Genomic DNA, 27,423 nt, shown 5'->3' on the forward strand with positions numbered 1-27,423 from the left:
TAAAAGCTATTTTGCAACACAGAGAAACATATCTGAAGGTGTTAGAAGTGTTTTGCATGATTTTTGAAGTTAGACCCTGAAATGTCAGAAAACAGCGTTTCAGCGCAGAACAAACTTGGTTCAGGCAATGCAAGCTGAATCTCTGTCCCACTTTAACTTTGCAGTCTGTGCATGAATAAAACCTATTTTGCAACACAGAGAAACATATCTGAAGGTGTTAGAAGTGTTTTGCATGATTTTTGAAGTTAGACCCTGAAATGTCAGAAAACAGCTTTTCAGCGCAGAACAAAGTTGGTTCAGGCAATGCAAGCTGAATCTTGGTCCCACTTTAAATTTACACTCTGTGCATGGATAAAAGCTATTTTGCAACACAGAGAAACATATCTGAAGGTGTTAGAAGTGTTTTGCATGATTTTTGAAGTTAGACCCTGAAATGTCAGAAAACAGCGTTTCAGCGCAGAACAAAGTTGGTTCAGGCAGTGCAAGCTGAATCTTGGTCCCACTTTAACTTTGCAGTCTGTGCATGAATAAAACCTATTTTGCAACACAGAGAAACATATCTGAAGGTGTTAGAAGTGTTTTGCATGATTTTTGAAGTTAGACCCTGAAATGTCAGAAAACAGCTTTTCAGCGCAGAACAAAGTTGGTTCAGGCAATGCAAGCTGAATCTTGGTCCCACTTTAAATTTACACTCTGTGCATGAATAAAAGCTATTTTGCAACACAGAGAAACATATCTGAAGGTGTTAGAAGTGTTTTGCATGATTTTTGAAGTTAGACTCTGAAATGTCAGAAAACAGCTTTTCAGCGCAGAACAAAGTTGGTTCAGGCAATGCAAGCTGAATCTTGGTCCCACTTTAAATTTACACTCTGTGCATGAATAAAAGCTATTTTGCAACACAGAGAAACATATCTGAAGGTGTTAGAAGTGTTTTGCATGATTTTTGAAGTTAGACCCTGAAATGTCAGAAAACAGCGTTTCAGCGCAGAACAAAGTTGGTTCAGGCAATGCAAGCTGAATCTCTGTCCCACTTTAACTTTGCAGTCTGTGCATGAATAAAACCTATTTTGCAACACAGAGAAACATATCTGAAGGTGTTAGAAGTGTTTTGCATGATTTTTGAAGTTAGACCCTGAAATGTCAGAAAACAGCGTTTCAGCGCAGAACAAAGTTGGTTCAGGCAGTGCAAGCTGAATCTTGGTCCCACTTTAACTTTGCAGTCTGTGCATGAATAAAACCTATTTTGCAACACAGAGAAACATATCTGAAGGTGTTAGAAGTGTTTTGCATGATTTTTGAAGTTAGACCCTGAAATGTCAGAAAACAGCTTTTCAGCGCAGAACAAAGTTGGTTCAGGCAATGCAAGCTGAATCTTGGTCCCACTTTAAATTTACACTCTGTGCATGAATAAAAGCTATTTTGCAACACAGAGAAACATATCTGAAGGTGTTAGAAGTGTTTTGCATGATTTTTGAAGTTAGACCCTGAAATGTCAGAAAACAGCGTTTCAGCGCAGAACAAAGTTGGTTCAGGCAATGCAAGCTGAATCTTGGTCCCACTTTAACTTTGCAGTCTGTGCATGAATAAAAGCTATTTTTCAACACAGAGAAACATATCTGAAGGTGTTAGAAGTGTTTTGCATGATTTTTGAAGTTAGACCCTGAAATGTCAGAAAACAGCTTTTCAGCGCAGAACAAAGTTGGTTCAGGCAATGCAAGCTGAATCTTGGTCCCACATTAAATTTACACTCTGTGCATGAATAAAAGCTATTTTGCAACACAGAGAAACATATCTGAAGGTGTTAGAAGTGTTTTGCATGATTTTTGAAGTTAGACTCTGAAATGTCAGAAAACAGCTTTTCAGCGCAGAACAAAGTTGGTTCAGGCAATGCAAGCTGAATCTTGGTCCCACTTTAACTTTGCAGTCTGTGCATGAATAAAAGCTATTTTGCAACACAGAGAAACATATCTGAAGGTGTTAGAAGTGTTTTGCATGATTTTTGAAGTTAGACTCTGAAATGTCAGAAAACAGCTTTTCAGCGCAGAACAAAGTTGGTTCAGGCAATGCAAGCTGAATCTTGGTCCCACTTTAAATTTACACTCTGTGCATGAATAAAAGCTATTTTGCAACACAGAGAAACATATCTGAAGGTGTTAGAAGTGTTTTGCATGATTTTTGAAGTTAGACTCTGAAATGTCAGAAAACAGCTTTTCAGCGCAGAACAAAGTTGGTTCAGGCAATGCAAGCTGAATCTTGGTCCCACTTTAAATTTACACTCTGTGCATGAATAAAAGCTATTTTGCAACACAGAGAAACATATCTGAAGGTGTTAGAAGTGTTTTGCATGATTTTTGAAGTTAGACCCTGAAATGTCAGAAAACAGCGTTTCAGCGCAGAACAAAGTTGGTTCAGGCAATGCAAGCTGAATCTTGGTCCCACTTTAACTTTGCAGTCTGTGCATGAATAAAAGCTATTTTTCAACACAGAGAAACATATCTGAAGGTGTTAGAAGTGTTTTGCATGATTTTTGAAGTTAGACCCTGAAATGTCAGAAAACAGCTTTTAAGCGCAGAACAAAGTTGGCAGAAAAACAGCTTTTAAGCGCAGAACAAAGTTGGTTCAGGCAATGCAAGCTGAATCTTGGTCCCACTTTAAATTTACACTCTGTGCATGAATAAAAGCTATTTTGCAACCACAGAGAAACATATCTGAAGGTGTTAGAAGTGTTTTGCATGATTTTTGAAGTTAGACCCTGAAATGTCAGAAAACAGCGTTTCAGCGCAGAACAAAGTTGGTTCAGGCAATGCAAGCTGAATCTTGGTCCCACTTTAACTTTGCAGTCTGTGCATGAATAAAAGCTATTTTGCAACACAGAGAAACATATCTGAAGGTGTTAGAAGTGTTTTGCATGATTTTTGAAGTTAGACCCTGAAATGTCAGAAAACAGCGTTCAGCGCAGAACAAAGTTGGTTCAGGCAATGCAAGCTGAATCTTGGTCCACTTTTTCAACACAGAGAAACATATCTGAAGGTGTTAGAAGTGTTTTGCATGATTTTTGAAGTTAGACCCTGAAATGTCAGAAAACAGCTTTTCAGCGAGGAACAAAGTTGGTTCAGGCAATGCAAGCTGAATCTTGGTCCCACTTTAAATTTACACTCTGTGCATGAATAAAAGCTATTTTGCAACACAGAGAAACATATCTGAAGGTGTTAGAAGTGTTTTGCATGATTTTTGAAGTTAGACCCTGAAATGTCAGAAAACAGCTTTTCAGCGCAGAACAAAGTTGGTTCAGGCAATGCAAGCTGAATCTTGGTCCCACATTAAATTTACACTCTGTGCATGAATAAAAGCTATTTTGCAACACAGAGAAACATATCTGAAGGTGTTAGAAGTGTTTTGCATGATTTTTGAAGTTAGACTCTGAAATGTCAGAAAACAGCTTTTCAGCGCAGAACAAAGTTGGTTCAGGCAATGCAAGCTGAATCTTGGTCCCACTTTAACTCTGCAGTCTGTGCATGAATAAAACCTATTTTGCAACACAGAGAAACATATCTGAAGGTGTTAGAAGTGTTTTGCATGATTTTTGAAGTTAGACCCTGAAATGTCAGAAAACAGCTTTTCAGCGCAGAACAAAGTTGGTTCAGGCAATGCAAGCTGAATCTTGGTCCAACTTTAAATTTACACTCTGTGCATGAATAAAAGCTATTTTGCAACACAGAGAAACATATCTGAAGGTGTTAGAAGTGTTTTGCATGATTTTTGAAGTTAGACCCTGAAATGTCAGAAAACAGCTTTTCAGCGCAGAACAAAGTTGGTTCAGGCAATGCAAGCTGAATCTTGGTCCCACATTAAATTTACACTCTGTGCATGAATAAAAGCTATTTTGCAACACAGAGAAACATATCTGAAGGTGTTAGAAGTGTTTTGCATGATTTTTGAAGTTAGACTCTGAAATGTCAGAAAACAGCTTTTCAGCGCAGAACAAAGTTGGTTCAGGCAATGCAAGCTGAATCTTGGTCCCACTTTAACTCTGCAGTCTGTGCATGAATAAAACCTATTTTGCAACACAGAGAAACATATCTGAAGGTGTTAGAAGTGTTTTGCATGATTTTTGAAGTTAGACCCTGAAATGTCAGAAAACAGCTTTTCAGCGCAGAACAAAGTTGGTTCAGGCAATGCAAGCTGAATCTTGGTCCAACTTTAAATTTACACTCTGTGCATGAATAAAAGCTATTTTGCAACACAGAGAAACATATCTGAAGGTGTTAGAAGTGTTTTGCATGATTTTTGAAGTTAGACTCTGAAATGTCAGAAAACAGCTTTTCAGCGCAGAACAAAGTTGGTTCAGGCAATGCAAGCTGAATCTTGGTCCCACTTTAAATTTACACTCTGTGCATGAATAAAAGCTATTTTGCAACACAGAGAAACATATCTGAAGGTGTTAGAAGTGTTTTGCATGATTTTTGAAATTAGACTCTGAAATGTCAGAAAACAGCTTTTCAGCGCAGAACAAAGTTGGTTCAGGCAATGCAAGCTGAATCTTGGTCCCACTTTAACTTTGCAGTCTGTGCATGAATAAAACCTATTTTGCAACACAGAGAAACATATCTGAAGGTGTTAGAAGTGTTTTGCATGATTTTTGAAGTTAGACCCTGAAATGTCAGAAAACAGCTTTTCAGCGCAGAACAAAGTTGGTTCAGGCAATGCAAGCTGAATCTTGGTCCCACTTTAAATTTACACTCTGTGCATGAATAAAAGCTATTTTGCAACACAGAGAAACATATCTGAAGGTGTTAGAAGTGTTTTGCATGATTTTTGAAGTTAGACTCTGAAATGTCAGAAAACAGCTTTTCAGCGCAGAACAAAGTTGGTTCAGGCAATGCAAGCTGAATCTTGGTCCCACTTTAAATTTACACTCTGTGCATGAATAAAAGCTATTTTGCAACACAGAGAAACATATCTGAAGGTGTTAGAAGTGTTTTGCATGATTTTTGAAGTTAGACCCTGAAATGTCAGAAAACAGCGTTTCAGCGCAGAACAAAGTTGGTTCAGGCAATGCAAGCTGAATCTTGGTCCCACTTTAAATTTACACTCTGTGCATGAATAAAAGCTATTTTGCAACACAGAGAAACATATCTGAAGGTGTTAGAAGTGTTTTGCATGATTTTTGAAGTTAGACCCTGAAATGTCAGAAAACAGCTTTTCAGCGCAGAACAAAGTTGGTTCAGGCAATGCAAGCTGAATCTTGGTCCCACTTTAAATTTACACTCTGTGCATGAATAAAAGCTATTTTTCAACACAGAGAAACATATCTGAAGGTGTTAGAAGTGTTTTGCATGATTTTTGAAGTTAGACCCTGAAATGTCAGAAAACAGCTTTTCAGCGCAGAACAAAGTTGGTTCAGGCAATGCAAGCTGAATCTTGGTCCCACATTAAATTTACACTCTGTGCATGAATAAAAGCTATTTTGCAACACAGAGAAACATATCTGAAGGTGTTAGAAGTGTTTTGCATGATTTTTGAAATTAGACTCTGAAATGTCAGAAAACAGCTTTTCAGCGCAGAACAAAGTTGGTTCAGGCAATGCAAGCTGAATCTTGGTCCCACTTTAAATTTACACTCTGTGCATGAATAAAAGCTATTTTGCAACACAGAGAAACATATCTGAAGGTGTTAGAAGTGTTTTGCATGATTTTTGAAGTTAGACCCTGAAATGTCAGAAAACAGCGTTTCAGCGCAGAACAAAGTTGGTTCAGGCAATGCAAGCTGAATCTTGGTCCCACTTTAACTTTGCAGTCTGTGCATGAATAAAAGCTATTTTTCAACACAGAGAAACATATCTGAAGGTGTTAGAAGTGTTTTGCATGATTTTTGAAGTTAGACCCTGAAATGTCAGAAAACAGCTTTTCAGCGAGGAACAAAGTTGGTTCAGGCAATGCAAGCTGAATCTTGGTCCCACTTTAAATTTACACTCTGTGCATGAATAAAAGCTATTTTGCAACACAGAGAAACATATCTGAAGGTGTTAGAAGTGTTTTGCATGATTTTTGAAGTTAGACCCTGAAATGTCAGAAAACAGCTTTTCAGCGCAGAACAAAGTTGGTTCAGGCAATGCAAGCTGAATCTTGGTCCCACATTAAATTTACACTCTGTGCATGAATAAAAGCTATTTTGCAACACAGAGAAACATATCTGAAGGTGTTAGAAGTGTTTTGCATGATTTTTGAAGTTAGACTCTGAAATGTCAGAAAACAGCTTTTCAGCGCAGAACAAAGTTGGTTCAGGCAATGCAAGCTGAATCTTGGTCCCACTTTAACTCTGCAGTCTGTGCATGAATAAAACCTATTTTGCAACACAGAGAAACATATCTGAAGGTGTTAGAAGTGTTTTGCATGATTTTTGAAGTTAGACCCTGAAATGTCAGAAAACAGCTTTTCAGCGCAGAACAAAGTTGGTTCAGGCAATGCAAGCTGAATCTTGGTCCAACTTTAAATTTACACTCTGTGCATGAATAAAAGCTATTTTGCAACACAGAGAAACATATCTGAAGGTGTTAGAAGTGTTTTGCATGATTTTTGAAGTTAGACTCTGAAATGTCAGAAAACAGCTTTTCAGCGCAGAACAAAGTTGGTTCAGGCAATGCAAGCTGAATCTTGGTCCCACTTTAAATTTACACTCTGTGCATGAATAAAAGCTATTTTGCAACACAGAGAAACATATCTGAAGGTGTTAGAAGTGTTTTGCATGATTTTTGAAGTTAGACCCTGAAATGTCAGAAAACAGCGTTTCAGCGCAGAACAAAGTTGGTTCAGGCAATGCAAGCTGAATCTTGGTCCCACTTTAACTTTGCAGTCTGTGCATGAATAAAAGCTATTTTTCAACACAGAGAAACATATCTGAAGGTGTTAGAAGTGTTTTGCATGATTTTTGAAGTTAGACCCTGAAATGTCAGAAAACAGCTTTTCAGCGCAGAACAAAGTTGGTTCAGGCAATGCAAGCTGAATCTTGGTCCCACTTTAAATTTACACTCTGTGCATGAATAAAAGCTATTTTGCAACACAGAGAAACATATCTGAAGGTGTTAGAAGTGTTTTGCATGATTTTTGAAGTTAGACCCTGAAATGTCAGAAAACAGCGTTTCAGCGCAGAACAAAGTTGGTTCAGGCAATGCAAGCTGAATCTCTGTCCCACTTTAACTTTGCAGTCTGTGCATGAATAAAACCTATTTTGCAACACAGAGAAACATATCTGAAGGTGTTAGAAGTGTTTTGCATGATTTCTGAAGTTAGACCCTGAAATGTCAGAAAACAGCGTTTCAGCGCAGAACAAAGTTGGTTCAGGCAATACAAGCTGAATCTTGGTCCCACTTTAACTTTGCAGTCTGTGCATGAATAAAACCTATTTTGCAACACAGAGAAACATATCTGAAGGTGTTAGAAGTGTTTTGCATGATTTTTGAAGTTAGACACTGAAATGTCAGAAAACAGCTTTTCAGCGCAGAACAAAGTTGGTTCAGGCAATGCAAGCTGAATCTTGGTCCCACTTTAAATTTACACTCTGTGCATGAATAAAAGCTATTTTGCAACACAGAGAAACATATCTGAAGGTGTTAGAAGTGTTTTGCATGATTTTTGAAGTTAGACCCTGAAATGTCAGAAAACAGCGTTTCAGCGCAGAACAAACTTGGTTCAGGCAATGCAAGCTGAATCTCTGTCCCACTTTAACTTTGCAGTCTGTGCATGAATAAAACCTATTTTGCAACACAGAGAAACATATCTGAAGGTGTTAGAAGTGTTTTGCATGATTTTTGAAGTTAGACCCTGAAATGTCAGAAAACAGCTTTTCAGCGCAGAACAAAGTTGGTTCAGGCAATGCAAGCTGAATCTTGGTCCCACTTTAAATTTACACTCTGTGCATGGATAAAAGCTATTTTGCAACACAGAGAAACATATCTGAAGGTGTTAGAAGTGTTTTGCATGATTTTTGAAGTTAGACCCTGAAATGTCAGAAAACAGCGTTTCAGCGCAGAAGAAAGTTGGTTCAGGCAGTGCAAGCTGAATCTTGGTCCCACTTTAACTTTGCAGTCTGTGCATGAATAAAACCTATTTTGCAACACAGAGAAACATATCTGAAGGTGTTAGAAGTGTTTTGCATGATTTTTGAAGTTAGACCCTGAAATGTCAGAAAACAGCTTTTCAGCGCAGAACAAAGTTGGTTCAGGCAATGCAAGCTGAATCTTGGTCCCACTTTAAATTTACACTCTGTGCATGAATAAAAGCTATTTTGCAACACAGAGAAACATATCTGAAGGTGTTAGAAGTGTTTTGCATGATTTTTGAAGTTAGACTCTGAAATGTCAGAAAACAGCTTTTCAGCGCAGAACAAAGTTGGTTCAGGCAATGCAAGCTGAATCTTGGTCCCACTTTAAATTTACACTCTGTGCATGAATAAAAGCTATTTTGCAACACAGAGAAACATATCTGAAGGTGTTAGAAGTGTTTTGCATGATTTTTGAAGTTAGACCCTGAAATGTCAGAAAACAGCGTTTCAGCGCAGAACAAAGTTGGTTCAGGCAATGCAAGCTGAATCTCTGTCCCACTTTAACTTTGCAGTCTGTGCATGAATAAAACCTATTTTGCAACACAGAGAAACATATCTGAAGGTGTTAGAAGTGTTTTGCATGATTTTTGAAGTTAGACCCTGAAATGTCAGAAAACAGCGTTTCAGCGCAGAACAAAGTTGGTTCAGGCAGTGCAAGCTGAATCTTGGTCCCACTTTAACTTTGCAGTCTGTGCATGAATAAAACCTATTTTGCAACACAGAGAAACATATCTGAAGGTGTTAGAAGTGTTTTGCATGATTTTTGAAGTTAGACCCTGAAATGTCAGAAAACAGCTTTTCAGCGCAGAACAAAGTTGGTTCAGGCAATGCAAGCTGAATCTTGGTCCCACTTTAAATTTACACTCTGTGCATGAATAAAAGCTATTTTGCAACACAGAGAAACATATCTGAAGGTGTTAGAAGTGTTTTGCATGATTTTTGAAGTTAGACTCTGAAATGTCAGAAAACAGCTTTTCAGCGCAGAACAAAGTTGGTTCAGGCAATGCAAGCTGAATCTTGGTCCCACTTTAAATTTACACTCTGTGCATGAATAAAAGCTATTTTGCAACACAGAGAAACATATCTGAAGGTGTTAGAAGTGTTTTGCATGATTTTTGAAGTTAGACCCTGAAATGTCAGAAAACAGCGTTTCAGCGCAGAACAAAGTTGGTTCAGGCAATGCAAGCTGAATCTCTGTCCCACTTTAACTTTGCAGTCTGTGCATGAATAAAACCTATTTTGCAACACAGAGAAACATATCTGAAGGTGTTAGAAGTGTTTTGCATGATTTTTGAAGTTAGACCCTGAAATGTCAGAAAACAGCGTTTCAGCGCAGAACAAACTTGGTTCAGGCAATGCAAGCTGAATCTCTGTCCCACTTTAACTTTGCAGTCTGTGCATGAATAAAACCTATTTTGCAACACAGAGAAACATATCTGAAGGTGTTAGAAGTGTTTTGCATGATTTTTGAAGTTAGACCCTGAAATGTCAGAAAACAGCTTTTCAGCGCAGAACAAAGTTGGTTCAGGCAATGCAAGCTGAATCTTGGTCCCACTTTAAATTTACACTCTGTGCATGAATAAAAGCTATTTTGCAACACAGAGAAACATATCTGAAGGTGTTAGAAGTGTTTTGCATGATTTTTGAAGTTAGACCCTGAAATGTCAGAAAACAGCGTTTCAGCGCAGAACAAAGTTGGTTCAGGCAATGCAAGCTGAATCTCTGTCCCACTTTAACTTTGCAGTCTGTGCATGAATAAAACCTATTTTGCAACACAGAGAAACATATCTGAAGGTGTTAGAAGTGTTTTGCATGATTTTTGAAGTTAGACCCTGAAATGTCAGAAAACAGCTTTTCAGCGCAGAACAAAGTTGGTTCAGGCAATGCAAGCTGAATCTTGGTCCCACTTTAACTTTGCAGTCTGTGCATGAATAAAACCTATTTTGCAACACAGAGAAACATATCTGAAGGTGTTAGAAGTGTTTTGCATGATTTTTGAAGTTAGACCCTGAAATGTCAGAAAACAGCTTTTCAGCGCAGAACAAAGTTGGTTCAGGCAATGCAAGCTGAATCTTGGTCCCACTTTAAATTTACACTCTGTGCATGAATAAAAGCTATTTTGCAACACAGAGAAACATATCTGAAGGTGTTAGAAGTGTTTTGCATGATTTTTGAAGTTAGACCCTGAAATGTCAGAAAACAGCGTTTCAGCGCAGAACAAAGTTGGTTCAGGCAATGCAAGCTGAATCTTGGTCCCACTTTAAATTTGCAGTCTGTGCATGAATAAAAGCTATTTTTCAACACAGAGAAACATATCTGAAGGTGTTAGAAGTGTTTTGCATGATTTTTGAAGTTAGACCCTGAAATGTCAGAAAACAGCTTTTCAGCGCAGAACAAAGTTGGTTCAGGCAATGCAAGCTGAATCTTGGTCCCACATTAAATTTACACTCTGTGCATGAATAAAAGCTATTTTGCAACACAGAGAAACATATCTGAAGGTGTTAGAAGTGTTTTGCATGATTTTTGAAGTTAGACTCTGAAATGTCAGAAAACAGCTTTTCAGCGCAGAACAAAGTTGGTTCAGGCAATGCAAGCTGAATCTTGGTCCCACTTTAACTTTGCAGTCTGTGCATGAATAAAAGCTATTTTGCAACACAGAGAAACATATCTGAAGGTGTTAGAAGTGTTTTGCATGATTTTTGAAGTTAGACTCTGAAATGTCAGAAAACAGCTTTTCAGCGCAGAACAAAGTTGGTTCAGGCAATGCAAGCTGAATCTTGGTCCCACTTTAAATTTACACTCTGTGCATGAATAAAAGCTATTTTGCAACACAGAGAAACATATCTGAAGGTGTTAGAAGTGTTTTGCATGATTTTTGAAGTTAGACTCTGAAATGTCAGAAAACAGCTTTTCAGCGCAGAACAAAGTTGGTTCAGGCAATGCAAGCTGAATCTTGGTCCCACTTTAAATTTACACTCTGTGCATGAATAAAAGCTATTTTGCAACACAGAGAAACATATCTGAAGGTGTTAGAAGTGTTTTGCATGATTTTTGAAGTTAGACCCTGAAATGTCAGAAAACAGCGTTTCAGCGCAGAACAAAGTTGGTTCAGGCAATGCAAGCTGAATCTTGGTCCCACTTTAACTTTGCAGTCTGTGCATGAATAAAAGCTATTTTTCAACACAGAGAAACATATCTGAATGTGTTAGAAGTGTTTTGCATGATTTTTGAAGTTAGACCCTGAAATGTCAGAAAACAGCTTTTAAGCGCAGAACAAAGTTGGTTCAGGCAATGCAAGCTGAATCTTGGTCCCACTTTAAATTTACACTCTGTGCATGAATAAAAGCTATTTTGCAACACAGAGAAACATATCTGAAGGTGTTAGAAGTGTTTTGCATGATTTTTGAAGTTAGACTCTGAAATGTCAGAAAACAGCTTTTCAGCGCAGAACAAAGTTGGTTCAGGCAATGCAAGCTGAATCTTGGTCCCACTTTAAATTTACACTCTGTGCATGAATAAAAGCTATTTTGCAACACAGAGAAACATATCTGAAGGTGTTAGAAGTGTTTTGCATGATTTTTGAAGTTAGACCCTGAAATGTCAGAAAACAGCGTTTCAGCGCAGAACAAAGTTGGTTCAGGCAATGCAAGCTGAATCTTGGTCCCACTTTAACTTTGCAGTCTGTGCATGAATAAAAGCTATTTTTCAACACAGAGAAACATATCTGAAGGTGTTAGAAGTGTTTTGCATGATTTTTGAAGTTAGACCCTGAAATGTCAGAAAACAGCTTTTCAGCGCAGAACAAAGTTGGTTCAGGCAATGCAAGCTGAATCTTGGTCCCACATTAAATTTACACTCTGTGCATGAATAAAAGCTATTTTGCAACACAGAGAAACATATCTGAAGGTGTTAGAAGTGTTTTGCATGATTTTTGAAGTTAGACTCTGAAATGTCAGAAAACAGCTTTTCAGCGCAGAACAAAGTTGGTTCAGGCAATGCAAGCTGAATCTTGGTCCCACTTTAACTTTGCAGTCTGTGCATGAATAAAACCTATTTTGCAACACAGAGAAACATATCTGAAGGTGTTAGAAGTGTTTTGCATGATTTTTGAAGATAGACCCTGAAATGTCAGAAAACAGCTGTTCAGCGCAGAACAAAGTTGGTTCAGGCAATGCAAGCTGAATCTTGGTCCCACTTTAAATTTACACTCTGTGCATGAATAAAAGCTATTTTGCAACACAGAGAAACATATCTGAAGGTGTTAGAAGTGTTTTGCATGATTTTTGAAGTTAGACTCTGAAATGTCAGAAAACAGCTTTTCAGCGCAGAACAAAGTTGGTTCAGGCAATGCAAGCTGAATCTTGGTCCCACTTTAAATTTACACTCTGTGCATGAATAAAAGCTATTTTGCAACACAGAGAAACATATCTGAAGGTGTTAGAAGTGTTTTGCATGATTTTTGAAGTTAGACCCTGAAATGTCAGAAAACAGCGTTTCAGCGCAGAACAAAGTTGGTTCAGGCAATGCAAGCTGAATCTTGGTCCCACTTTAACTTTGCAGTCTGTGCATGAATAAAAGCTATTTTTCAACACAGAGAAACATATCTGAAGGTGTTAGAAGTGTTTTGCATGATTTTTGAAGTTAGACCCTGAAATGTCAGAAAACAGCTTTTAAGCGCAGAACAAAGTTGGTTCAGGCAATGCAAGCTGAATCTTGGTCCCACTTTAAATTTACACTCTGTGCATGAATAAAAGCTATTTTGCAACACAGAGAAACATATCTGAAGGTGTTAGAAGTGTTTTGCATGATTTTTGAAGTTAGACTCTGAAATGTCAGAAAACAGCTTTTCAGCGCAGAACAAAGTTGGTTCAGGCAATGCAAGCTGAATCTTGGTCCCACTTTAAATTTACACTCTGTGCATGAATAAAAGCTATTTTGCAACACAGAGAAACATATCTGAAGGTGTTAGAAGTGTTTTGCATGATTTTTGAAGTTAGACCCTGAAATGTCAGAAAACAGCGTTTCAGCGCAGAACAAAGTTGGTTCAGGCAATGCAAGCTGAATCTTGGTCCCACTTTAACTTTGCAGTCTGTGCATGAATAAAACCTATTTTGCAACACAGAGAAACATATCTGAAGGTGTTAGAAGTGTTTTGCATGATTTTTGAAGTTAGACCCTGAAATGTCAGAAAACAGCTTTTCAGCGCAGAACAAAGTTGGTTCAGGCAATGCAAGCTGAATCTTGGTCCCACTTTAAATTTACACTCTGTGCATGAATAAAAGCTATTTTGCAACACAGAGAAACATATCTGAAGGTGTTAGAAGTGTTTTGCATGATTTTTGAAGTTAGACTCTGAAATGTCAGAAAACAGCTTTTCAGCGCAGAACAAAGTTGGTTCAGGCAATGCAAGCTGAATCTTGGTCCCACTTTAAATTTACACTCTGTGCATGAATAAAAGCTATTTTGCAACACAGAGAAACATATCTGAAGGTGTTAGAAGTGTTTTGCATGATTTTTGAAGTTAGACCCTGAAATGTCAGAAAACAGCGTTTCAGCGCAGAACAAAGTTGGTTCAGGCAATGCAAGCTGAATCTTGGTCCCACTTTAACTTTGCAGTCTGTGCATGAATAAAAGCTATTTTTCAACACAGAGAAACATATCTGAAGGTGTTAGAAGTGTTTTGCATGATTTTTGAAGTTAGACCCTGAAATGTCAGAAAACAGCTTTTAAGCGCAGAACAAAGTTGGTTCAGGCAATGCAAGCTGAATCTTGGTCCCACTTTAAATTTACACTCTGTGCATGAATAAAAGCTATTTTGCAACACAGAGAAACATATCTGAAGGTGTTAGAAGTGTTTTGCATGATTTTTGAAGTTAGACTCTGAAATGTCAGAAAACAGCTTTTCAGCGCAGAACAAAGTTGGTTCAGGCAATGCAAGCTGAATCTTGGTCCCACTTTAAATTTACACTCTGTGCATGAATAAAAGCTATTTTGCAACACAGAGAAACATATCTGAAGGTGTTAGAAGTGTTTTGCATGATTTTTGAAGTTAGACTCTGAAATGTCAGAAAACAGCTTTTCAGCGCAGAACAAAGTTGGTTCAGGCAATGCAAGCTGAATCTTGGTCCCACTTTAAATTTACACTCTGTGCATGAATAAAAGCTATTTTGCAACACAGAGAAACATATCTGAAGGTGTTAGAAGTGTTTTGCATGATTTTTGAAGTTAGACTCTGAAATGTCAGAAAACAGCTTTTCAGCGCAGAACAAAGTTGGTTCAGGCAATGCAAGCTGAATCTTGGTCCCACTTTAAATTTACACTCTGTGCATGAATAAAAGCTATTTTGCAACACAGAGAAACATATCTGAAGGTGTTAGAAGTGTTTTGCATGATTTTTGAAGTTAGACCCTGAAATGTCAGAAAACAGCGTTTCAGCGCAGAACAAAGTTGGTTCAGGCAATGCAAGCTGAATCTTGGTCCCACTTTAACTTTGCAGTCTGTGCATGAATAAAAGCTATTTTTCAACACAGAGAAACATATCTGAAGGTGTTAGAAGTGTTTTGCATGATTTTTGAAGTTAGACCCTGAAATGTCAGAAAACAGCTTTTAAGCGCAGAACAAAGTTGGTTCAGGCAATGCAAGCTGAATCTTGGTCCCACTTTAAATTTACACTCTGTGCATGAATAAAAGCTATTTTGCAACACAGAGAAACATATCTGAAGGTGTTAGAAGTGTTTTGCATGATTTTTGAAGTTAGACTCTGAAATGTCAGAAAACAGCTTTTCAGCGCAGAACAAAGTTGGTTCAGGCAATGCAAGCTGAATCTTGGTCCCACTTTAAATTTACACTCTGTGCATGAATAAAAGCTATTTTGCAACACAGAGAAACATATCTGAAGGTGTTAGAAGTGTTTTGCATGATTTTTGAAGTTAGACCCTGAAATGTCAGAAAACAGCGTTTCAGCGCAGAACAAAGTTGGTTCAGGCAATGCAAGCTGAATCTTGGTCCCACTTTAACTTTGCAGTCTGTACATGAATAAAAGCTATTTTTCAACACAGAGAAACATATCTGAAGGTGTTAGAAGTGTTTTGCATGATTTTTGAAGTTAGACCCTGAAATGTCAGAAAACAGCTTTTCAGCGCAGAACAAAGTTGGTTCAGGCAATGCAAGCTGAATCTTGGTCCCACATTAAATTTACACTCTGTGCATGAATAAAAGCTATTTTGCAACACAGAGAAACATATCTGAAGGTGTTAGAAGTGTTTTGCATGATTTTTGAAGTTAGACTCTGAAATGTCAGAAAACAGCTTTTCAGCGCAGAACAAAGTTGGTTCAGGCAATGCAAGCTGAATCTTGGTCCCACTTTAACTTTGCAGTCTGTGCATGAATAAAACCTATTTTGCAACACAGAGAAACATATCTGAAGGTGTTAGAAGTGTTTTGCATGATTTTTGAAGATAGACCCTGAAATGTCAGAAAACAGCTTTTCAGCGCAGAACAAAGTTGGTTCAGGCAATGCAAGCTGAATCTTGGTCCCACTTTAAATTTACACTCTGTGCATGAATAAAAGCTATTTTGCAACACAGAGAAACATATCTGAAGGTGTTAGAAGTGTTTTGCATGATTTTTGAAGTTAGACTCTGAAATGTCAGAAAACAGCTTTTCAGCGCAGAACAAAGTTGGTTCAGGCAATGCAAGCTGAATCTTGGTCCCACTTTAAATTTACACTCTGTGCATGAATAAAAGCTATTTTGCAACACAGAGAAACATATCTGAAGGTGTTAGAAGTGTTTTGCATGATTTTTGAAGTTAGACCCTGAAATGTCAGAAAACAGCGTTTCAGCGCAGAACAAAGTTGGTTCAGGCAATGCAAGCTGAATCTTGGTCCCACTTTAACTTTGCAGTCTGTGCATGAATAAAAGCTATTTTTCAACACAGAGAAACATATCTGAAGGTGTTAGAAGTGTTTTGCATGATTTTTGAAGTTAGACCCTGAAATGTCAGAAAACAGCTTTTAAGCGCAGAACAAAGTTGGTTCAGGCAATGCAAGCTGAATCTTGGTCCCACTTTAAATTTACACTCTGTGCATGAATAAAAGCTATTTTGCAACACAGAGAAACATATCTGAAGGTGTTAGAAGTGTTTTGCATGATTTTTGAAGTTAGACTCTGAAATGTCAGAAAACAGCTTTTCAGCGCAGAACAAAGTTGGTTCAGGCAATGCAAGCTGAATCTTGGTCCCACTTTAAATTTACACTCTGTGCATGAATAAAAGCTATTTTGCAACACAGAGAAACATATCTGAAGGTGTTAGAAGTGTTTTGCATGATTTTTGAAGTTAGACCCTGAAATGTCAGAAAACAGCGTTTCAGCGCAGAACAAAGTTGGTTCAGGCAATGCAAGCTGAATCTTGGTCCCACTTTAACTTTGCAGTCTGTGCATGAATAAAACCTATTTTGCAACACAGAGAAACATATCTGAAGGTGTTAGAAGTGTTTTGCATGATTTTTGAAGTTAGACCCTGAAATGTCAGAAAACAGCTTTTCAGCGCAGAACAAAGTTGGTTCAGGCAATGCAAGCTGAATCTTGGTCCCACTTTAAATTTACACTCTGTGCATGAATAAAAGCTATTTTGCAACACAGAGAAACATATCTGAAGGTGTTAGAAGTGTTTTGCATGATTTTTGAAGTTAGACTCTGAAATGTCAGAAAACAGCTTTTCAGCGCAGAACAAAGTTGGTTCAGGCAATGCAAGCTGAATCTTGGTCCCACTTTAAATTTACACTCTGTGCATGAATAAAAGCTATTTTGCAACACAGAGAAACATATCTGAAGGTGTTAGAAGTGTTTTGCATGATTTTTGAAGTTAGACCCTGAAATGTCAGAAAACAGCGTTTCAGCGCAGAACAAAGTTGGTTCAGGCAATGCAAGCTGAATCTTGGTCCCACTTTAACTTTGCAGTCTGTGCATGAATAAAAGCTATTTTTCAACACAGAGAAACATATCTGAAGGTGTTAGAAGTGTTTTGCATGATTTTTGAAGTTAGACCCTGAAATGTCAGAAAACAGCTTTTAAGCGCAGAACAAAGTTGGTTCAGGCAATGCAAGCTGAATCTTGGTCCCACTTTAAATTTACACTCTGTGCATGAATAAAAGCTATTTTGCAACACAGAGAAACATATCTGAAGGTGTTAGAAGTGTTTTGCATGATTTTTGAAGTTAGACTCTGAAATGTCAGAAAACAGCTTTTCAGCGCAGAACAAAGTTGGTTCAGGCAATGCAAGCTGAATCTTGGTCCCACTTTAAATTTACACTCTGTGCATGAATAAAAGCTATTTTGCAACACAGAGAAACATATCTGAAGGTGTTAGAAGTGTTTTGCATGATTTTTGAAGTTAGACCCTGAAATGTCAGAAAACAGCGTTTCAGCGCAGAACAAAGTTGGTTCAGGCAATGCAAGCTGAATCTCTGTCCCACTTTAACTTTGCAGTCTGTGCATGAATAAAACCTATTTTGCAACACAGAGAAACATATCTGAAGGTGTTAGAAGTGTTTTGCATGATTTTTGAAGTTAGACCCTGAAATGTCAGAAAACAGCGTTTCAGCGCAGAACAAACTTGGTTCAGGCAATGCAAGCTGAATCTCTGTCCCACTTTAACTTTGCAGTCTGTGCATGAATAAAACCTATTTTGCAACACAGAGAAACATATCTGAAGGTGTTAGAAGTGTTTTGCATGATTTTTGAAGTTAGACCCTGAAATGTCAGAAAACAGCTTTTCAGCGCAGAACAAAGTTGGTTCAGGCAATGCAAGCTGAATCTTGGTCCCACTTTAAATTTACACTCTGTGCATGAATAAAAGCTATTTTGCAACACAGAGAAACATATCTGAAGGTGTTAGAAGTGTTTTGCATGATTTTTGAAGTTAGACCCTGAAATGTCAGAAAACAGCGTTTCAGCGCAGAACAAAGTTGGTTCAGGCAATGCAAGCTGAATCTCTGTCCCACTTTAACTTTGCAGTCTGTGCATGAATAAAACCTATTTTGCAACACAGAGAAACATATCTGAAGGTGTTAGAAGTGTTTTGCATGATTTTTGAAGTTAGACCCTGAAATGTCAGAAAACAGCTTTTCAGCGCAGAACAAAGTTGGTTCAGGCAATGCAAGCTGAATCTTGGTCCCACTTTAACTTTGCAGTCTGTGCATGAATAAAACCTATTTTGCAACACAGAGAAACATATCTGAAGGTGTTAGAAGTGTTTTGCATGATTTTTGAAGTTAGACCCTGAAATGTCAGAAAACAGCTTTTCAGCGCAGAACAAAGTTGGTTCAGGCAATGCAAGCTGAATCTTGGTCCCACTTTAAATTTACACTCTGTGCATGAATAAAAGCTATTTTGCAACACAGAGAAACATATCTGAAGGTGTTAGAAGTGTTTTGCATGATTTTTGAAGTTAGACCCTGAAATGTCAGAAAACAGCGTTTCAGCGCAGAACAAAGTTGGTTCAGGCAATGCAAGCTGAATCTTGGTCCCACTTTAACTTTGCAGTCTGTGCATGAATAAAAGCTATTTTTCAACACAGAGAAACATATCTGAAGGTGTTAGAAGTGTTTTGCATGATTTTTGAAGTTAGACCCTGAAATGTCAGAAAACAGCTTTTCAGCGCAGAACAAAGTTGGTTCAGGCAATGCAAGCTGAATCTTGGTCCCACATTAAATTTACACTCTGTGCATGAATAAAAGCTATTTTGCAACACAGAGAAACATATCTGAAGGTGTTAGAAGTGTTTTGCATGATTTTTGAAGTTAGACTCTGAAATGTCAGAAAACAGCTTTTCAGCGCAGAACAAAGTTGGTTCAGGCAATGCAAGCTGAATCTTGGTCCCACTTTAACTTTGCAGTCTGTGCATGAATAAAAGCTATTTTGCAACACAGAGAAACATATCTGAAGGTGTTAGAAGTGTTTTGCATGATTTTTGAAGTTAGACTCTGAAATGTCAGAAAACAGCTTTTCAGCGCAGAACAAAGTTGGTTCAGGCAATGCAAGCTGAATCTTGGTCCCACTTTAAATTTACACTCTGTGCATGAATAAAAGCTATTTTGCAACACAGAGAAACATATCTGAAGGTGTTAGAAGTGTTTTGCATGATTTTTGAAGTTAGACTCTGAAATGTCAGAAAACAGCTTTTCAGCGCAGAACAAAGTTGGTTCAGGCAATGCAAGCTGAATCTTGGTCCCACTTTAAATTTACACTCTGTGCATGAATAAAAGCTATTTTGCAACACAGAGAAACATATCTGAAGGTGTTAGAAGTGTTTTGCATGATTTTTGAAGTTAGACCCTGAAATGTCAGAAAACAGCGTTTCAGCGCAGAACAAAGTTGGTTCAGGCAATGCAAGCTGAATCTTGGTCCCACTTTAACTTTGCAGTCTGTGCATGAATAAAAGCTATTTTTCAACACAGAGAAACATATCTGAATGTGTTAGAAGTGTTTTGCATGATTTTTGAAGTTAGACCCTGAAATGTCAGAAAACAGCTTTTAAGCGCAGAACAAAGTTGGTTCAGGCAATGCAAGCTGAATCTTGGTCCCACTTTAAATTTACACTCTGTGCATGAATAAAAGCTATTTTGCAACACAGAGAAACATATCTGAAGGTGTTAGAAGTGTTTTGCATGATTTTTGAAGTTAGACTCTGAAATGTCAGAAAACAGCTTTTCAGCGCAGAACAAAGTTGGTTCAGGCAATGCAAGCTGAATCTTGGTCCCACTTTAAATTTACACTCTGTGCATGAATAAAAGCTATTTTGCAACACAGAGAAACATATCTGAAGGTGTTAGAAGTGTTTTGCATGATTTTTGAAGTTAGACCCTGAAATGTCAGAAAACAGCGTTTCAGCGCAGAACAAAGTTGGTTCAGGCAATGCAAGCTGAATCTTGGTCCCACTTTAACTTTGCAGTCTGTGCATGAATAAAAGCTATTTTTCAACACAGAGAAACATATCTGAAGGTGTTAGAAGTGTTTTGCATGATTTTTGAAGTTAGACCCTGAAATGTCAGAAAACAGCTTTTCAGCGCAGAACAAAGTTGGTTCAGGCAATGCAAGCTGAATCTTGGTCCCACATTAAATTTACACTCTGTGCATGAATAAAAGCTATTTTGCAACACAGAGAAACATATCTGAAGGTGTTAGAAGTGTTTTGCATGATTTTTGAAGTTAGACTCTGAAATGTCAGAAAACAGCTTTTCAGCGCAGAACAAAGTTGGTTCAGGCAATGCAAGCTGAATCTTGGTCCCACTTTAACTTTGCAGTCTGTGCATGAATAAAACCTATTTTGCAACACAGAGAAACATATCTGAAGGTGTTAGAAGTGTTTTGCATGATTTTTGAAGATAGACCCTGAAATGTCAGAAAACAGCTTTTCAGCGCAGAACAAAGTTGGTTCAGGCAATGCAAGCTGAATCTTGGTCCCACTTTAAATTTACACTCTGTGCATGAATAAAAGCTATTTTGCAACACAGAGAAACATATCTGAAGGTGTTAGAAGTGTTTTGCATGATTTTTGAAGTTAGACTCTGAAATGTCAGAAAACAGCTTTTCAGCGCAGAACAAAGTTGGTTCAGGCAATGCAAGCTGAATCTTGGTCCCACTTTAAATTTACACTCTGTGCATGAATAAAAGCTATTTTGCAACACAGAGAAACATATCTGAAGGTGTTAGAAGTGTTTTGCATGATTTTTGAAGTTAGACCCTGAAATGTCAGAAAACAGCGTTTCAGCGCAGAACAAAGTTGGTTCAGGCAATGCAAGCTGAATCTTGGTCCCACTTTAACTTTGCAGTCTGTGCATGAATAAAAGCTATTTTTCAACACAGAGAAACATATCTGAAGGTGTTAGAAGTGTTTTGCATGATTTTTGAAGTTAGACCCTGAAATGTCAGAAAACAGCTTTTAAGCGCAGAACAAAGTTGGTTCAGGCAATGCAAGCTGAATCTTGGTCCCACTTTAAATTTACACTCTGTGCATGAATAAAAGCTATTTTGCAACACAGAGAAACATATCTGAAGGTGTTAGAAGTGTTTTGCATGATTTTTGAAGTTAGACTCTGAAATGTCAGAAAACAGCTTTTCAGCGCAGAACAAAGTTGGTTCAGGCAATGCAAGCTGAATCTTGGTCCCACTTTAAATTTACACTCTGTGCATGAATAAAAGCTATTTTGCAACACAGAGAAACATATCTGAAGGTGTTAGAAGTGTTTTGCATGATTTTTGAAGTTAGACCCTGAAATGTCAGAAAACAGCGTTTCAGCGCAGAACAAAGTTGGTTCAGGCAATGCAAGCTGAATCTTGGTCCCACTTTAACTTTGCAGTCTGTGCATGAATAAAACCTATTTTGCAACACAGAGAAACATATCTGAAGGTGTTAGAAGTGTTTTGCATGATTTTTGAAGTTAGACCCTGAAATGTCAGAAAACAGCTTTTCAGCGCAGAACAAAGTTGGTTCAGGCAATGCAAGCTGAATCTTGGTCCCACTTTAAATTTACACTCTGTGCATGAATAAAAGCTATTTTGCAACACAGAGAAACATATCTGAAGGTGTTAGAAGTGTTTTGCATGATTTTTGAAGTTAGACTCTGAAATGTCAGAAAACAGCTTTTCAGCGCAGAACAAAGTTGGTTCAGGCAATGCAAGCTGAATCTTGGTCCCACTTTAAATTTACACTCTGTGCATGAATAAAAGCTATTTTGCAACACAGAGAAACATATCTGAAGGTGTTAGAAGTGTTTTGCATGATTTTTGAAGTTAGACCCTGAAATGTCAGAAAACAGCGTTTCAGCGCAGAACAAAGTTGGTTCAGGCAATGCAAGCTGAATCTTGGTCCCACTTTAACTTTGCAGTCTGTGCATGAATAAAAGCTATTTTTCAACACAGAGAAACATATCTGAAGGTGTTAGAAGTGTTTTGCATGATTTTTGAAGTTAGACCCTGAAATGTCAGAAAACAGCTTTTAAGCGCAGAACAAAGTTGGTTCAGGCAATGCAAGCTGAATCTTGGTCCCACTTTAAATTTACACTCTGTGCATGAATAAAAGCTATTTTGCAACACAGAGAAACATATCTGAAGGTGTTAGAAGTGTTTTGCATGATTTTTGAAGTTAGACTCTGAAATGTCAGAAAACAGCTTTTCAGCGCAGAACAAAGTTGGTTCAGGCAATGCAAGCTGAATCTTGGTCCCACTTTAAATTTACACTCTGTGCATGAATAAAAGCTATTTTGCAACACAGAGAAACATATCTGAAGGTGTTAGAAGTGTTTTGCATGATTTTTGAAGTTAGACTCTGAAATGTCAGAAAACAGCTTTTCAGCGCAGAACAAAGTTGGTTCAGGCAATGCAAGCTGAATCTTGGTCCCACTTTAAATTTACACTCTGTGCATGAATAAAAGCTATTTTGCAACACAGAGAAACATATCTGAAGGTGTTAGAAGTGTTTTGCATGATTTTTGAAGTTAGACTCTGAAATGTCAGAAAACAGCTTTTCAGCGCAGAACAAAGTTGGTTCAGGCAATGCAAGCTGAATCTTGGTCCCACTTTAAATTTACACTCTGTGCATGAATAAAAGCTATTTTGCAACACAGAGAAACATATCTGAAGGTGTTAGAAGTGTTTTGCATGATTTTTGAAGTTAGACCCTGAAATGTCAGAACACAGCGTTTCAGCGCAGAACAAAGTTGGTTCAGGCAATGCAAGCTGAATCTTGGTCCCACTTTAACTTTGCAGTCTGTGCATGAATAAAAGCTATTTTTCAACACAGAGAAACATATCTGAAGGTGTTAGAAGTGTTTTGCATGATTTTTGAAGTTAGACCCTGAAATGTCAGAAAACAGCTTTTAAGCGCAGAACAAAGTTGGTTCAGGCAATGCAAGCTGAATCTTGGTCCCACTTTAAATTTACACTCTGTGCATGAATAAAAGCTATTTTGCAACACAGAGAAACATATCTGAAGGTGTTAGAAGTGTTTTGCATGATTTTTGAAGTTAGACTCTGAAATGTCAGAAAACAGCTTTTCAGCGCAGAACAAAGTTGGTTCAGGCAATGCAAGCTGAATCTTGGTCCCACTTTAAATTTACACTCTGTGCATGAATAAAAGCTATTTTGCAACACAGAGAAACATATCTGAAGGTGTTAGAAGTGTTTTGCATGATTTTTGAAGTTAGACCCTGAAATGTCAGAAAACAGCGTTTCAGCGCAGAACAAAGTTGGTTCAGGCAATGCAAGCTGAATCTTGGTCCCACTTTAAATTTACACTCTGTGCATGAATAAAAGCTATTTTGCAACACAGAGAAACATATCTGAAGGTGTTAGAAGTGTTTTGCATGATTTTTGAAGTTAGACCCTGAAATGTCAGAAAACAGCGTTTCAGCGCAGAACAAAGTTGGTTCAGGCAATGCAAGCTGAATCTTGGTCCCACTTTAACTTTGCAGTCTGTGCATGAATAAAAGCTATTTTTCAACACAGAGAAACATATCTGAAGGTGTTAGAAGTGTTTTGCATGATTTTTGAAGTTAGACCCTGAAATGTCAGAAAACAGCTTTTAAGCGCAGAACAAAGTTGGTTCAGGCAATGCAAGCTGAATCTTGGTCCCACTTTAAATTTACACTCTGTGCATGAATAAAAGCTATTTTGCAACACAGAGAAACATATCTGAAGGTGTTAGAAGTGTTTTGCATGATTTTTGAAGTTAGACTCTGAAATGTCAGAAAACAGCTTTTCAGCGCAGAACAAAGTTGGTTCAGGCAATGCAAGCTGAATCTTGGTCCCACTTTAAATTTACACTCTGTGCATGAATAAAAGCTATTTTGCAACACAGAGAAACATATCTGAAGGTGTTAGAAGTGTTTTGCATGATTTTTGAAGTTAGACCCTGAAATGTCAGAAAACAGCGTTTCAGCGCAGAACAAAGTTGGTTCAGGCAATGCAAGCTGAATCTTGGTCCCACTTTAACTTTGCAGTCTGTGCATGAATAAAACCTATTTTGCAACACAGAGAAACATATCTGAAGGTGTTAGAAGTGTTTTGCATGATTTTTGAAGTTAGACCCTGAAATGTCAGAAAACAGCTTTTCAGCGCAGAACAAAGTTGGTTCAGGCAATGCAAGCTGAATCTTGGTCCCACTTTAAATTTACACTCTGTGCATGAATAAAAGCTATTTTGCAACACAGAGAAACATATCTGAAGGTGTTAGAAGTGTTTTGCATGATTTTTGAAGTTAGACTCTGAAATGTCAGAAAACAGCTTTTCAGCGCAGAACAAAGTTGGTTCAGGCAATGCAAGCTGAATCTTGGTCCCACTTTAAATTTACACTCTGTGCATGAATAAAAGCTATTTTGCAACACAGAGAAACATATCTGAAGGTGTTAGAAGTGTTTTGCATGATTTTTGAAGTTAGACCCTGAAATGTCAGAAAACAGCGTTTCAGCGCAGAACAAAGTTGGTTCAGGCAATGCAAGCTGAATCTTGGTCCCACTTTAACTTTGCAGTCTGTGCATGAATAAAAGCTATTTTTCAACACAGAGAAACATATCTGAAGGTGTTAGAAGTGTTTTGCATGATTTTTGAAGTTAGACCCTGAAATGTCAGAAAACAGCTTTTAAGCGCAGAACAAAGTTGGTTCAGGCAATGCAAGCTGAATCTTGGTCCCACTTTAAATTTACACTCTGTGCATGAATAAAAGCTATTTTGCAACACAGAGAAACATATCTGAAGGTGTTAGAAGTGTTTTGCATGATTTTTGAAGTTAGACTCTGAAATGTCAGAAAACAGCTTTTCAGCGCAGAACAAAGTTGGTTCAGGCAATGCAAGCTGAATCTTGGTCCCACTTTAAATTTACACTCTGTGCATGAATAAAAGCTATTTTGCAACACAGAGAAACATATCTGAAGGTGTTAGAAGTGTTTTGCATGATTTTTGAAGTTAGACCCTGAAATGTCAGAAAACAGCGTTTCAGCGCAGAACAAAGTTGGTTCAGGCAATGCAAGCTGAATCTTGGTCCCACTTTAACTTTGCAGTCTGTGCATGAATAAAAGCTATTTTTCAACACAGAGAAACATATCTGAAGGTGTTAGAAGTGTTTTGCATGATTTTTGAAGTTAGACCCTGAAATGTCAGAAAACAGCGTTTCAGCGCAGAACAAAGTTGGTTCAGGCAATACAAGCTGAATCTTGGTCTCACTTTAACTTTGCAGTCTGTGCATGAATAAAACCTATTTTGCAACACAGAGAAACATATCTGAAGGTGTTAGAAGTGTTTTGCATGATTTTTGAAGTTAGACACTGAAATGTCAGAAAACAGCTTTTCAGCGCAGAACAAAGTTGGTTCAGGCAATGCAAGCTGAATCTTGGTCCCACTTTAAATTTACACTCTGTGCATGAATAAAAGCTATTTTGCAACACAGAGAAACATATCTGAAGGTGTTAGAAGTGTTTTGCATGATTTTTGAAGTTAGACCCTGAAATGTCAGAAAACAGCTTTTCAGCGCAGAACAAAGTTGGTTCAGGCAATGCAAGCTGAATCTTTGTCCCACTTTAAATTTACACTCTGTGCATGAATAAAAGCTATTTTGCAACACAGAGAAACATATCTGAAGGTGTTAGAAGTGTTTTGCATGATTTTTGAAGTTAGACTCTGAAATGTCAGAAAACAGCTTTTCAGCGCAGAACAAAGTTGGTTCAGGCAATGCAAGCTGAATCTTGGTCCCACTTTAAATTTACACTCTGTGCATGAATAAAAGCTATTTTGCAACACAGAGAAACATATCTGAAGGTGTTAGAAGTGTTTTGCATGATTTTTGAAGTTAGACCCTGAAATGTCAGAAAACAGCTTTTCAGCGCAGAACAAAGTTGGTTCAGGCAATGCAAGCTGAATCTTGGTCCCACATTAAATTTACACTCTGTGCATGAATAAAAGCTATTTTGCAACACAGAGAAACATATCTGAAGGTGTTAGAAGTGTTTTGCATGATTTTTGAAGTTAGACTCTGAAATGTCAGAAAACAGCTTTTCAGCGCAGAACAAAGTTGGTTCAGGCAATGCAAGCTGAATCTTGGTCCCACTTTAACTTTGCAGTCTGTGCATGAATAAAACCTATTTTGCAACACAGAGAAACATATCTGAAGGTGTTAGAAGTGTTTTGCATGATTTTTGAAGTTAGACCCTGAAATGTCAGAAAACAGCTTTTCAGCGCAGAACAAAGTTGGTTCAGGCAATGCAAGCTGAATCTTGGTCCCACTTTAAATTTACACTCTGTGCATGAATAAAAGCTATTTTGCAACACAGAGAAACATATCTGAAGGTGTTAGAAGTGTTTTGCATGATTTTTGAAGTTAGACTCTGAAATGTCAGAAAACAGCTTTTCAGCGCAGAACAAAGTTGGTTCAGGCAAGGCAAGCTGAATCTTGGTCCCACTTTAAATTTACACTCTGTGCATGAATAAAAGCTATTTTGCAACACAGAGAAACATATCTGAAGGTGTTAGAAGTGTTTTGCATGATTTTTGAAGTTAGACTCTGAAATGTCAGAAAACAGCTTTTCAGCGCAGAACAAAGTTGGTTCAGGCAATGCAAGCTGAATCTTGGTCCCACTTTAACTTTGCAGTCTGTGCATGAATAAAACCTATTTTGCAACACAGAGAAACATATCTGAAGGTGTTAGAAGTGTTTTGCATGATTTTTGAAGTTAGACCCTGAAATGTCAGAAAACAGCTTTTCAGCGCAGAACAAAGTTGGTTCAGGCAATGCAAGCTGAATCTTGGTCCCACTTTAAATTTACACTCTGTGCATGAATAAAAGCTATTTTGCAACACAGAGAAACATATCTGAAGGTGTTAGAAGTGTTTTGCATGATTTTTGAAGTTAGACTCTGAAATGTCAGAAAACAGCTTTTCAGCGCAGAACAAAGTTGGTTCAGGCAATGCAAGCTGAATCTTGGTCCCACTTTAACTTTGCAGTCTGTGCATGAATAAAACCTATTTTGCAACACAGAGAAACATATCTGAAGGTGTTAGAAGTGTTTTGCATGATTTTTGAAGTTAGACCCTGAAATGTCAGAAAACAGCTTTTCAGCGCAGAACAAAGTTGGTTCAGGCAATGCAAGCTGAATCTTGGTCCCACTTTAAATTTACACTCTGTGCATGAATAAAAGCTATTTTGCAACACAGAGAAACATATCTGAAGGTGTTAGAAGTGTTTTGCATGATTTTTGAAGTTAGACCCTGAAATGTCAGAAAACAGCTTTTCAGCGCAGAACAAAGTTGGTTCAGGCAATGCAAGCTGAATCTT

Source organism: Garra rufa, unplaced genomic scaffold (genome assembly GCF_049309525.1).
Source record: "Garra rufa unplaced genomic scaffold, GarRuf1.0 hap1_unplaced_001, whole genome shotgun sequence".
NCBI lineage: Eukaryota > Metazoa > Chordata > Actinopteri > Cypriniformes > Cyprinidae > Garra > Garra rufa.